This window comes from Callospermophilus lateralis, chromosome 2, assembly GCF_048772815.1.
Source record: "Callospermophilus lateralis isolate mCalLat2 chromosome 2, mCalLat2.hap1, whole genome shotgun sequence".
NCBI lineage: Eukaryota > Metazoa > Chordata > Mammalia > Rodentia > Sciuridae > Callospermophilus > Callospermophilus lateralis.
In genome coordinates this window covers 152,674,824-152,688,906 of record NC_135306.1, presented here as the reverse complement: position 1 = coordinate 152,688,906, position 14,083 = coordinate 152,674,824, and positions in this window count along the sequence as shown.

Below are 14,083 nucleotides of genomic sequence, written 5' to 3'. Positions count from 1 at the left end.
TCAGTTGTAATGTGGGTGTGGAGGTTTGAGCAGGCAACACTAGACAGTGAGACCCCCCTCTACCCTGTTCCACCACTTCACTCTGCTGTATGGATGTGAGAAAGTGTAGTCAAGAACGGGGTGGAAAGGGATGTCTTCACTCTCCCTCACTTACAGGCCGATGGCAGGAGTGGGTGTACATAAAACATCCATGATCTTCTCTCCTTGACTAGAAGAGGAAAGACATTCTTTATAATATAGACTCTGCCCCTTCCAGTGTAGCACATTGTTTAGTTTGTTTTCATGATTATCATCACTCCATTATTACATTATTGACTCCAGAGAGAATCTCTCAATATTATCAGAGTCAGTGCAGACATGTGGAGGAAGTACATGTTTACTTAAGGAATAAATGAATGGAAGCAGAAAAACAGGTGTCATTTAAACTACCAGGGATAGGGTATGACCTGGTGTGGTTGCTAAATTTGAACGTGGAGTCTGCTACTCTGCAGTCTAATAAGTCACTACTTTTATATTAGTATACTTGAGCACTTGGTGTTGTTTAGGAAAGGCACTGAGTACAATGCTGTAGATGGAGTTTGGGCAGTAAGACACAAAAGAGAATTTATTTTCAAGAATCTAGAAATGGAATATAGGACCTTGGAGAAAAGATAGATTTTTGACTGTTATGATTTAGAAATGTGATGTCCACCAAAATCTCATGTGTGAAAATGCAAGAAATGCAAAAGTGAAATGGTTAGATTATGAAAACCATAACTGAATCTGTGTAGACTAATAAATTGGGACTTAATCAGTGGATTAATCCACTGGTAGAAGTTGGTAACTGAAGGCAGGTAGGGTATGGCTGGAGGAGATAGGTCACTGGGGGTATGCCTTTGTTTGTTTGTTTGTTTGTTTTGTTGTTGTTGTTGTTTTGTTTGTTTGTTTGTTTTGCTATGTCCTGAGCTGCTTTCCTCTACCACACTCTTCCACCATGTTGTCTGGCCTCATCTCATGCCCAGAACAACGAAGTTAGCCATCTATGGACTGAGAACTCTGAAATAATGAGTGCCAAATAAACTTTTTCCTTCTTGGAAAAAAAAAAAAAAGCTAACTAAACCACTGACTTCATGAAATACAGGAAATATCAAATTACTTGTATAGGTTTTGCAGGTCTGAGGCAAAAAATTTACTTGACCTCAGAGTTCCATTCAACACATATATAAAACATATCCTTATGTCCCTGTACCCATTCTTGAATTAGGGAATAATGAGAAGAGTGAATTAGCTATTAAGGAGGCAAGGTACATAATTGAAACTCTCAGAGAAATCATTTACCATATAAATGTGTTCAAATATGGGTCACAGGTATTCACAAAATGAGAATACCATAAGATCTTATGTAGAAATTAGAAGCTTGTCAGAAAAAGTACAAATTGAACATTTGGTAGTTGTAAAGAATTCGATTATAAGTTGATATGGGCTTTATCAGAGAGTTACTATGTCTACAAAGGCATAAATCCACATGTAATTTTGCACTTATTTGAAATAACATGAGGTCATTAGTTTTACATGGATAGAATCCATGTTGTGGGATGGGGGAGAGGATGGAGAGAGCGAGCGAGAGAAAGAAAATGGACAGTTGCTAATTTTCAATAACAGGCAAAACTGTTACGGAAATAGGCAGCATACGGGGTAATAGATTACAACAGCACTAGCAGAAACTCATATGCACTGTGCCGTGCCCTGATGCCACTCCTCTTTAAAATGCTTCTTGAACATCTACCTCCTCGTTTACACTTACACTCCAATAGCCCAAGACTAGGCACTCATTACTTCCTGCCCAGCTGAGCTGGACTTCTGACTATTTCTATGTTGCCAGTCTCTGCCCTGCTGGTCCAGTTTACTCACAGCTGCCAGATTCAGCTTCCTGGGACATCTCTGTCATCAATTATTTATAGATAAATTAAATAGTAACTGAGAAAATACTTTATTAAAGGCATTGTCTAGATATATTGGTAAATACAGAAATGTATACAGAAAAAATAATGATAATAAATAATGACCTCATGAAGAAGATGATGTCAATAAGAGACAGATGATGAAGCTCCAAGTTTTCCTTCCACAGTCACAAGTTACCACAATACACAGGTTGAGAACTTTGCTGTGAGAATACTAGGTGTCACCTGAGTAACTACAGTACCCAGGTCAGCATAAAACCAAGAAGTCATTCCAGCAAAAAGTTAAGAAAATTCATGACATTTCTGTTTGTGTTCTTTTACCTATCCAAGGAAGTATCTTCAAACCAAGAGGAAGCTTCCCATCCTTAGGCTCCTCCTCCTTTGGGATAAAAACAAAGAAATTAACCATAATTTCAAGGTTTTGGCTTGTCTGAGAGCTTCTCAAAGGACTGGTTTGTTTCACTTGTGCACAGACGAATTATGCACAATAAAATTATCTCTGGTCACAGAGGATATGATTTGAAATAGAGTTTGAAGCTGCTGAAAGACAAGACAAGGTACAGCTGCAGTCCCCTAAGCAGACACTAGGGGGACCAAAAGGTCAGAAAAGACTTGAGAGATCCTAGAATCTCTAGCTTGGCTGTTTGGTGACAAGAGAGTAAGTTTTGTTGTTGTTGTTGTTGTTGTTGTTGTTGTTGTTGTTGTTTTCAAATGTTCAGATCCTTCCAAAAATTACAAGACATATAAATGTTGAAACAGGTCAAAGGGCTAAAATAAAACCAGAAACTAACCCTAAAAAAATGCAGATTTATGAACTGACTGACAAATTTTTTTTAAATACCATAAAGATGCTCATTGAAATAAAAGACAACACACAAAAAAAAACCATCTAACTAAAATCAGGAACCTCCTGCATGAACAGAAGAGGAACAACAGCATGGAAGTAAGATACATTTTAAAGAAGATCAAAATGGAAATTGTGCAGCTGAAAAATAGAGTAAGTGAACTGAACAATTCACTAGAGGGGCTTAACAGCAGACTTAGCTAGGCAGAGAAAATAATCGACAAAGTCTTAAGATAGGTTATTAGAGATCATTGAGTCAGGGTAGCAAATTATCCAGACATGATGCCTTAATTAGTTAAGTTGTTCAAAAGTGTAAAAATGGAAGCATGACTTCTCCTAAAACTCTTTTTAAAAACTGAAATGGAGGGAACACTTTCAAGCTTCTTTGTGAAGCCACATTTACCCCAATGCCAACAGACATTACCAAAAAGCTATACACCAATATATCTAATGAATCTTTATGCAAAATTTCTCAGCAAATCCTAACAATAAATATAGCAGCACATTGAAAAGACTATACACCAAGACCACAGGGGATTTATATCTGGAATGCAAGGATGAATTAACATATGAATATGGGTCAATGTGATACACCACATTAGAGGAATGAAGGACAAAACCACTGATGCAACAAAAGCATTTTACATGATTCAATGTCTGTTAATGAAAAACACATTCAACAAACTAGGAAAAGTAGGAAACTACCTCAACATAATAAAGACCATTTGCTAAAAGGCCACAGTCACCACTTCTTATACGAGGTAGTATTAGAATCCTAGCCAAAGCTCTTCGGCAATGAAAAGAAATTAAAAAAAAAAAAAATCCACATTGGAAAGAAGAAAATAAAATTATCTCTGGTCACAGAGGATATGATTTTGTATATAAAAAGGAAAGCCTAAAACATTACATGCATGCGCGCGCACGTGCGCGCGCACACACACACACACACATACACACACCTGCTAGAATTAATAAATGAATTCAGCAAAGCTGCCAAGATACAAAATAAATGCACAAAACCCAGATATGTTCCCACTTAACATAGCATCACAGAAAATAAAATATTTTACAAGCTACTCAAGGAGGGAGAATATTTATACACTGAAAACTACAAAATATTGCTGAAAGAAATTGAAGAGAACACACATAAATAATAAGACATGATGTCTATGGATTAAAAGATGTAATATTTTTTAAATGTTCACATCACACAAAGCAATCTACAGGTGCAATGCAATTCTATGAAAATCCCAATGATATACATCACTGAAATGAAACTTTTCCCTTAACATTCCTATAAATCCCAAAGGATCTTGGAGAGCAAAATTGATTTTGGAAGAAAAAGAAAAAAGAAAATTGAAATGAGACACTAATGTGACTCCATTTTTAAAAATGCTTCTACCTCAAGGCCTGTCTTAAGGAAGGGGGCGTGACCCTTGTCCTTGGAAAACCCCACAGAGCACTCCAAAGCACATACCCACCCTGTAAATAACAGGAGAGGTCTGAGGCACCAGGTGTCCCTGACTCAGTTAGGCTAGGTGGAGACCCATAACAACCCTCCTAGTAACCTCCAATCAGCATGAGACAGGGAAAATACCTGGAATGCCAGATGACCCCCAAGTAGTTTATGGTGGTTGATAACATATTGGGAAACCATGTAGTTTAGCACATACACCTAAACCAATCAGTTCAAAGGAACCCCTCTCTTGTACTAGCCAATCACCCCTACTCAACTTGTTCCTGCCAGTGAATATGCTAATCAATGTTAAGAGTTGTTGTTTGATTTTCCTGCGGTATGGAATGATTTTCTGTGTGATGTTGTAACGCATAGTGTATCCCCCCAAAACCTATAAAATCTCTCTGAACAAAGGACCGGACCTGGACTCACTCCCTGGGACAGCTGCGTCTGGAAAGGTTGTGAGTCCAGGCTCCAGCTTGCAATAAACACTCTTGTGTGCTTGCATTGGATTTGGCTCCTGGAGGTCTATTGGAGTCCCACGAATCTGGCATAACAGAAGGACTTATACTTCCTGAATTCAAAACATATTACAAAACTACAGTAATCAAAGAGTGTAGTACGAGTTAAAAGACAAATAGACCAGAAGAATAGAACCATGAGCCAGAAATAAACCCTGATACACATGGTCAAATGACCTTTGAAAGGATGCTAAGGTCACTCAATGGGGAGATGACAGTATTTTCAATAAATAGTTGTGAGGAAACTGAGTATCAAAATGCAAAAATTTTAAAGGAATATTTATCCTATACATCATAAAAATTAACTCAAAATGAATTACCTAACAATATATAAGACCTAAAACTCTAAATCTGCTTGAAGAAAACACAGGAGAAAGCTTCTGACATTAGATTTGTCAAAGATCTCCTTTGATATGATACAAAAATATCAAAGAGATGAAAAAATAGACAAACAGGACTAGTTCAAACTTTAAAACTTTGTGCATCAAAGAGCACAAATAACAGAGTCAAAAAGACTGGGAGAAACATTTGCCATTATGTATCTGAAAAGAGATAAATATCCAGAATACATTAAGAACATTTACAACTCAACAATGAGAAAACCTAATAATCTGATTTTAAAACTGGCAAAATAAAGTAAGGGTTGAAGCTCAATTGTACAGTGCTTTCTTAGAATGTGTGAGGCCCTGAATTCAACTTCTAGCACCCACCACAAAAATGGATGGGTACTTGAAAAAATATACTTCAAATAAATGGCCAACAACAATATGAAAAGATGTTCGACATCACAAATCATCAGAGAAATGCAAGTCATCAAACTACAATATCTCTTCATATCAATTAACAAAAAAACAAATGCTAGAAAAAATATAGCCATTAGTAAGTAGGTAGAGAAATTAGATTTGTTAGGATTATGTTTTAGTCAGCTTTTTGTCAGTGTACCAAAAAGACCTGAGGAGAACAATCAGAGGAGGAAAAGTTTATTTGTGGCTCATGATTTAACACTGGATCACTTTATGCTTTGAGGATAGCCTTTGCTTCTCTGCCATGGCAATTTATTTTTTAAACAGGCCTATTTCTTTCTCTTCCTTGTTCCCTGCTCCTCCCTAATCTCTCCCCATCCCTAATCTCACAGGAAATAGGATTACCTTTCTTCCCCATCCTAGGTAGAGTTATCTGTCCCTGAATACACATCCACCATAGGAATAAAGTAACCAGAAGTGACTGTCTCCCAAATTAACATCTGAATTACAACTCCAGACAGAGACCAAGTGGAATGCAGCCTTTGGGTCACCTCTTTAAAAAGTCCCCTGTTCCTGCTGATGGGCAGAATCACAACTGTGGGGACAGGAGTCCCCTATGTTTTTCATTTTCTAGGAAAGCAGTAAACCTTTTTTTTTTTTTTTTTTTTTTTTTTTGTCTCAAAAAACCATGTCCTTGTTACTGGATTGACATCAGGGACAAGGACCAAGCTTTTGGCAGCAGCTGGGTTAGGGAAGAGTGGAAAACCCTAGAACTGAACATCAGGAGTCTTGAATGCCTTAGGAATGTGAAATTGACCAAGGGGCAAAGAGTGAACAATGGAAAAATCCTGTGAGAGAAAATTAAATGATCAGATATATTCTGTACAAAAAGAGGAGGAAATGGAGAACTGGAGACAAAACAAGGTTAATGCAGCACAAGTGATGTGTGGAAAAAGGTAGAAGAACAAGTTGTAGGATTAGTATAGTACCATGGAGACCCAGCCTAACTTGCTAAATACTCAGCAAATAGTCAGGAGATGTAACAATAACTTTATAATTTTTACCTGCCAGAGAAGGTTGGTAGTGCGGAAACATGTTGGTTTGAGAGACATAATGAGTCACCTTTCCTCCATTTTTAATTGCTTTGAATGGTTTATTCTAAATAGTGTCTCTGCTTCTGTCTGCCAAAGTCCATCCTTACTCTATATGGCAGTGGAAATACATTTTGAAAATCATGAACGACATCTTCACACTCCTCTACCTTAAAAATACTCCATTATCTTTCCATGCACTTAAAATACAAACTCCTAACCACGTCTGATGACACTATCTGGCAAAGCCCAGTAAATATCTTCAGTGCTCATGTAATTGTTTTCTTTTTTCCCTTTAGTCCAAGATACTTTCTGGCTCCTCAGAAACACCAAACTCATTGCCTTGCTGCCTTCACATTGGTTGAAACTCTTTTCCTCCATATCTCCACATGGATGGTCTGTTCTCAGCATTTAGTTCTCTGCTTAAATATCACCTCTTCATACATGCTACCCTTTGTATAGAATTTAGCTGCTCTCCATTTAATGATCGTTTTTTGATCATTTCTTGATCGTTTCATATGCCCTATAAAGAGTCAACTGGAATTGTCATGACTAGTTTACTCATTTATTTTCTGTCACTCCCTACTGGAATGTGAAATCCAAAAAGAATCTCACATCCCTTGTTTTCTACTATGTTCTAGAAAAATACCTGACATATATCAAGTGCTCAAACCTTCTGTTGAGTGAGAGCCAATTCAGAGAGCAAAGAAAGGAAAGAGATTGATGTGGAAATACTGTAAGAAATGGGAGTTATGTTTTATGCTGGGTATAGCACTAACATTATTACTACACCTGTTTTACTGATGAGAAAAATGAAGATCAGAAAGGTGAAGTAGCTGATCCACATCCTCATAGAGAGAAAGTAGGAAAGTGAGGATCATCACCCAGATTTGGCTAGATCTGAATGCCACAGCACCATATGGTGGGCTCTGAAAGGTAATATAAAAAGACAGACATGTCATTCTAAGAAAAAGAGAAAAAAGAAGGACCTAGGGATAGTTTCATTCTGAGCCACCCTCTAAATTATTAGGGCAGATTCACTTGTGGTGTTAAAAAATTACTGCCTCAATGTCACGGATATCAGTCTGCAGATAAACAAAAGGCCCTGGAAAGGAAAGACAGCCTTGTATCGCAGGGCCCTGAACAGATCGGGAAAAGTACATTTAATTGAAGGATAATCCTAAGGCAGGAACTGGATAAAAGCTGTGCAGGTTCTGAGGAGCTAAAGCCAATTTAATTAATATCCCCTGCTCCATTTACCATGGAGTTAAACTACAGTTGATATGTTTGATCCAGGCCCAACGGATCATACCAGCTAAAGTGGTCTGGAAAAAAATGGGAGGAGGGATGCAGTAACCTGAATCCCAGGGATGTTTGACTATACCCTGGGGATAGAAAGATTAAGGCACCATCTCCTGAAAGGGAATATAGGAGTGACAGGGACCAGCCAGGATAAACCTGCAATATAGGATCTGGTTACCCAGGCCTGTTGCAGGGATTACAGGAACAAAAGCATCCCTGGAAGGTCAGAGGGAGGGAGGAGCAGTAGACAGTATGACACACAATGAGTGCCCAAGCTGTTTACAGGGATTTGAGGGATCATGCCCAGAGTGTGACAGAAAACCACAAACTAGGATACATGATCCAGGGCATCTATTAAGAACAAGAGATGATAGGAAAAATAAGAAACTGCAGAGGACAGAGAAGAAATAAAATTGAGTCAAAATAACTGGGCCAGAGAAGTGAGGAGACCAAGCCAAACTTGCTGATATATTTTAGAGAGATCTAACTTTCTATGAAATAGTGTGCACATGGCTAGAGAAGGCGATCAGACCATAAAAAGGATTAAGAAATCACTCTATAGCCCTAGGGGTCTTGAACTTGATTATGGCCTGAGCCTGAAGTTGCAAAGCAAAGTGAATAAGTGATCCTGACAGAGATAGAGCCTGTGACCTTGGTGTTATTAACACCATGTGGTACCACACTGAGCTAATGGCAATTAGTTAAAACCAGAAGCTGCAAAACCAAAAGATGTCCCTGAGGACTGAGCCCAAGGCACTCTCTGCAGCTCATTAGCCACTGTCTGAAAAAACAAAAAGAAGAACAGAAAGGGGTTTTGATAATGACCAAAGGGCAGATCGGTCAGGAGAAGACAGGGCATTAGGGTTTATGAGTGCCAGACTAGTGTGAGATGGTAGGGGACCTGCTTCATGGGCTGTGAGAGCAGGACTGGATGGTAGGAATGGAGGGATTCTTCCATTTCTGCAGCAGTTTTAAAGGTCATCGTGGTCCTTCTGCTGGGCAGAATAGCAGACTCTTAACTAACCACATTCTCACCTTGGCTCCCCCATGGGGCTCTGGCAAAGAGAGGATAAACATCTGTGCTCTCCTTTCCTGTACCCCACATCCCATCTCCAATCCCCCAGATATGGTACAGAAACAGTGACATAAACACTACAATGTATGAGGGTCGCTGAGAGAAAACTATGTGTGGTGAGTGGACTGCAAAAGGGAGAAACCCACATGGGAAAGAAGGATGAGATAGGGTGAGGGTGAGCAACTAATGGGGAGAGGCATAGAAGTGGGGAGATGACAAAGGAGGAGAGAAAAGAAGGTGAGAGAGATGTGAAAACGCCTCTTTTTAAAGCCAAGAAGGACAGGAAGGAGACAGGGAAAAGATCCTTCTCAGAAAGTTACTTTTGGTTTTTGAAGAATTAAAAAGGAGACTGGGGCTAAGAAATTAGGCTGGGGCAGATGGAAAGGAAAGTATGGAGCCCTTAGTGGAAGATATAGAACTATGGGCAATGAAAGGAATATGTGTATAAGCGTATTTCTTTGGGATGACTCATGGAATCAACAAATTTATATCAGGTGTAATGGGTAGAGGCTGTTTGTATAAAAATGAAAAACATAAACGTTAGTCTCTATGTTCAGATAGCTCATGATGTAATAGCAAGGCCTGAAAAGGGTTACAATAGTGTGTTGGTTTCTGCTATAAAGATGCCTGAAGGTTGTATATAGAGATGGTAGAAAAGAGGGGTGGGTGATTCATCTGAAGGGGAGCAATAGATGAGAATGTCCAATAAATCTGGTGGCATAAGTTCTGGGAAGGTAAAATTGGGTCATGAAATGGAAAATGGGGAGAAAGCAGCTATAGTTGTGTGTGTGTGTGTGTGTGTATGTGTGTGTGTGTGTGTGTATAAAGGTCAGAGCTCTGAAGCATCATGGAGTATTTCAAATTGGGTGAAGGCCTCTAGACAAAGAGATAAATGGCTCTAAAATTGAATAACATTCTTTAGAAATAGAAAGTCTTTTAGAGCAGACTTTGATGGACAAACTTTTGACTGAGAGCTGTCTCAAAAACTTACTATGGACAAAGTCCTGGATGGTGATTTTAGCAACCTTGAAAATTCAGTGGTGCTATTTTCTATCCCTAAATCTGAGCTGATTGTTTTGCCTTCCTGCCCCAATGATAATCTGCTGAGGTCCTTGTCCCAGGTTCTTCAGAGTAAACCTGAATCCCATGGACATCCCCAGTGAAGATATAATACGAGAAGTAATAGGGAGATCCACCCTAACTATTGTCTTGTATTCCAACCACCCACAAAGATTGGACGCTAAGAACATTTAAGATCTATAACTTAGCTAGTCATTTGTTCCCTAGGTAGTGTTATTCCTCTGTTGGTGGTGGTGGTGAAAGCTGTGCTTGCTCTATGCATAGGTACTTTGTTGTATCCATATTTCATGATGTATTTGATTTTATATCTTATTGTTAGGTAATTTATGTGATATACCACCTGTCCCCAGTGGAATGCTTGATGAATAGCACTACAATTGTCTCTCTTAGTACATTCAGAGTTAATATGAAGACAAGTGGGGGTTCTGCAGGACATGGAGAGGCAATCATTGCCTTGGAGATAAGCCCACTCTCTCACCCATTGTTTCCTACTCTGGTCAATCTCTAATGGTTCAACTTCCAGGGAACTGATGCTATAGATTCTATCACATTGTCCACTTCTTAAGCCATTCAAATCCTGCAGCATATATCTGCAACCAAAGACGCTGTCTGACCCATGCTCTTCAATGTCCATCTAAATACTGAAGAGAATTTTGATGAAGAGACTAATAGCAAAGACTAGACCCTTATAACTAAATACTCTATACTCCATCCATTTATTAGTCTCAGCGTGTATTTCAGATTGCAATAAACTACTCTGATAATGTATAACACATTTTTTTCCATCAAAAAATGTTTTCAGTAATTTGTAAATGTTGGCAGTGATGACTTTAACTTCAATTTCAAATCCACAAAAATAAATTCATAAAAATAAGATTTCAGTTGGACATTTACTAGGAATCTACCATAAATTGAAAGGAAAATAAGAATGACCTATTAATTTGTGATATGAAATATTATCACAAGGAATGTTTATTAATTTTGCATTTACATGTATAAATTATGCACGTACGGATGTTGCATATTGAAGGGATGTTTATGAACTCTTGAAAATATATGTGTGTGAGAAGGTAGGAGTTACTAAATGTCTGCATAGGTGTTTGTGTAAAAATTGAGTCTTTGTATTTACCTGTTTGTAATTGTTCAAGGCAGCAAGAGGTTGAGTAAGAGCATTATTATTCAGGATTTATAGACATATGAGTGTGTATATGTGTGTGATAATAAAGTACACAAGTGCTTTATGTACAGGTGCTTTGGTTTCCAGTGCCTTTTTAGGTGATTACATGAATACATACATTTCAAAAGTGCATTTGTTTTAAAGAATGAGCATGTGTCTGTCGTTTTTATAACTTTGTGATATGAATAGAAATGTACATTTTTATTTTAATTTGATATACATTTGTCTTAAAATATTTCTATGAATATAAACACTTTTACATGTGTGTATGTGTGTGTATGTTTCTGTATATGAATTTTTTTAAGTGTATATAAAATGTTTGATGTGAGTACTTGTGCATATGTCAGTTTTATATGCACATTGATTACTAAATATAAATATATATTTCTGTGTAAATGTTTATCTTGTATGCTAATTAGGTGTCTATGGAGGACTTTTGAAATTCTGGGAAGGGGTGAACCTGTCTAATGTAAAAGTTCTCATGCAGTGACTTAAATAGTCCCATCTAAACCTCATAGGTTATTAATGACGGACACCTGCCCCAAACCTCGTTTTTAATTTACCTTATATCAAGCACACCCACAAATCTGACATGTTTTTTAACAAGAAGAGTATTCTGTGAAATGTGTGTTGTGCATCAGGGCCTTAATTTTCCTAAATGTAAGCCCAGTCACTCAGAGCTACATCTAGAGTATACTTTACACAGAACGGTAGAGATTCTAAGAGCCAAGAGAATGGAGGGGGAACTAGATATGTCAGGGAGAAAGGACTACACTGAAGGAAAGATTGGCATTTTGGAGAAAGATATATGAGGTGTAGATGAGGGGCAGATAGGGACATTTTTGAGGAAAGAATAAGAAGCTGAATGTATAGTTCAGAAAAAGTGACCAAATCCAGAAAAAAAAATTAGAGAAACAGTGTCATATTGACATGTTAAAGGTTTATGAAATTTATTTTATTTGAAGTTTAAAGTATACCAAGAACAGGATTCATAGCAATGAATAAATAAACATTCATTTGGGAAGGTGCAATTCATTGAGGAGAAAGGCAAAGAAATACTAATAAAACACACACTGTATCCTCATGTGACAGCACAGGGTAAAGACCCATCCCTATGTGTGTTTCAGCAAAGCTGGTCAGCAGGGGATTTGGGGAAAAGAGGAGCAATGTCTGAGTTGCAAATTGTGATGCCTGTGAGATGTAAGGATGCAGAGAGGGAGGAAATTCCTCTTGTAAAATATAATATTTGAAAGTATAAAAACCAATGACAACTGAGGAAACCAAGTAGTTCAGGAAAGCTCAGATACCTGGATAAAAATACAACAGACATGAGTTAAGAAGTGATGGGTGTCTAGGCCCAGGGGGTGAGGATGTTTCTGTAACTAATCAAGATGTGGCCTTTAAGCTGGGGGCACATATCTGTAGCCCCAGCTACTTTGGAAGCTAATGTGAAAGATGACTTGAGTTCATGATAGGAGAAAAGCAGTAAAAAATTAGAGCGTTTGCTGTTGTTGTTGTTGTTTATCAGAGAGTTTTAAGAAAGATTCTACAGCCATGGTATCAGATTGCTAATGAGAAATAGCACTCAATCATACAGGAATGGATACAAAGGAAGGATTAGAAGGCAAAAGGATTAGCATCAGGGACTGGAGTAATGCAAATGAAAGTCTCAGCAAAGACCACCACACTGTTGATGAGTAGAGTTAGATGTAGGTGAAAATTTTGAGTAACAACAGTAGAGCTCTCTAAATAATTAATAATGACTTTTTATATAATAACCCATCTTACTAAGGGAAAGTAAAATATGAGGGTTGAGGCTAAAGTCTTCTTAGAATCTGTACTAGATTCAATATTGTTCATTACTAATTTGATCAAATCAATTTAATATGTGTTCTTCTGGGACCATCTCTAAGCAGTTCCATAAAATGCTATCTGGGAGATAATGGCAGAATTTGGGAGGCTTGAAAAACATACAAGATGCCGTAAGGGATAAATAATTTTAAAACTTTTTTAGACTCAGCAATTTCTCTTTCTTATTAATCATTGAAACTATGATGCACCATGACCATTTCCCTGATGAATGAATGGTCCCCCTATGAATAACTCTATTCCTCTTGAAAACCACAGTTTTTCCTATGCCTTTTTATGCATGTGAGAGTTTTTTGGTCGATATCTCAGAAGCTAAAATTGCCAAATCAAATGCACTTATTTCATTGGGGTCTGCCACGTTACTCTCAGAAAGTCTACACAGTTTGACAGCTCGATTCAAAGTAGTCTTAATAACCGTTCCTACCACTAGTTTTATCAAATTCTTTATTTTTCCCATATAACATGTAAAAGAGGATTTTATCATTTTTAATACATATCTTGTCAGTGACCATTGAGGTTGATTTTATTATACATTTGTTAACATTTGTATTATCCTTGTATAAATCACTCACTGTTCATATATGGCCAGATTTTATATTAGGTTTTCAATCTTTTCTCATTTATTTGTAATTCTTTTTATATTCCCAAATCTAATCTTTTGCTAGTAATGAAAATTACTAATATTTTCTATTCTGGGATTGTCTATCCTTTTCTGCCCCTTATCTTTCAACAATATATATGATATCCGTTTTCATATTATTTGTTTTAATTTGACATTGCCATGATTATTGATATCTTAATTTATGGTTTGAATTTATCGTGTTTAGTTTTGAATAACTATTTTGCCTGATATGATAAATATCTTATATTTTTATAGAAATTTCAGGATAAACTCATCAAATCCTACAAAAAGGCCTGGTGGCCCTTTGTGAGGAATTTTTATGAGTAAAGATCCATTTTAGGGTAATTAATATTTTAACTGTAT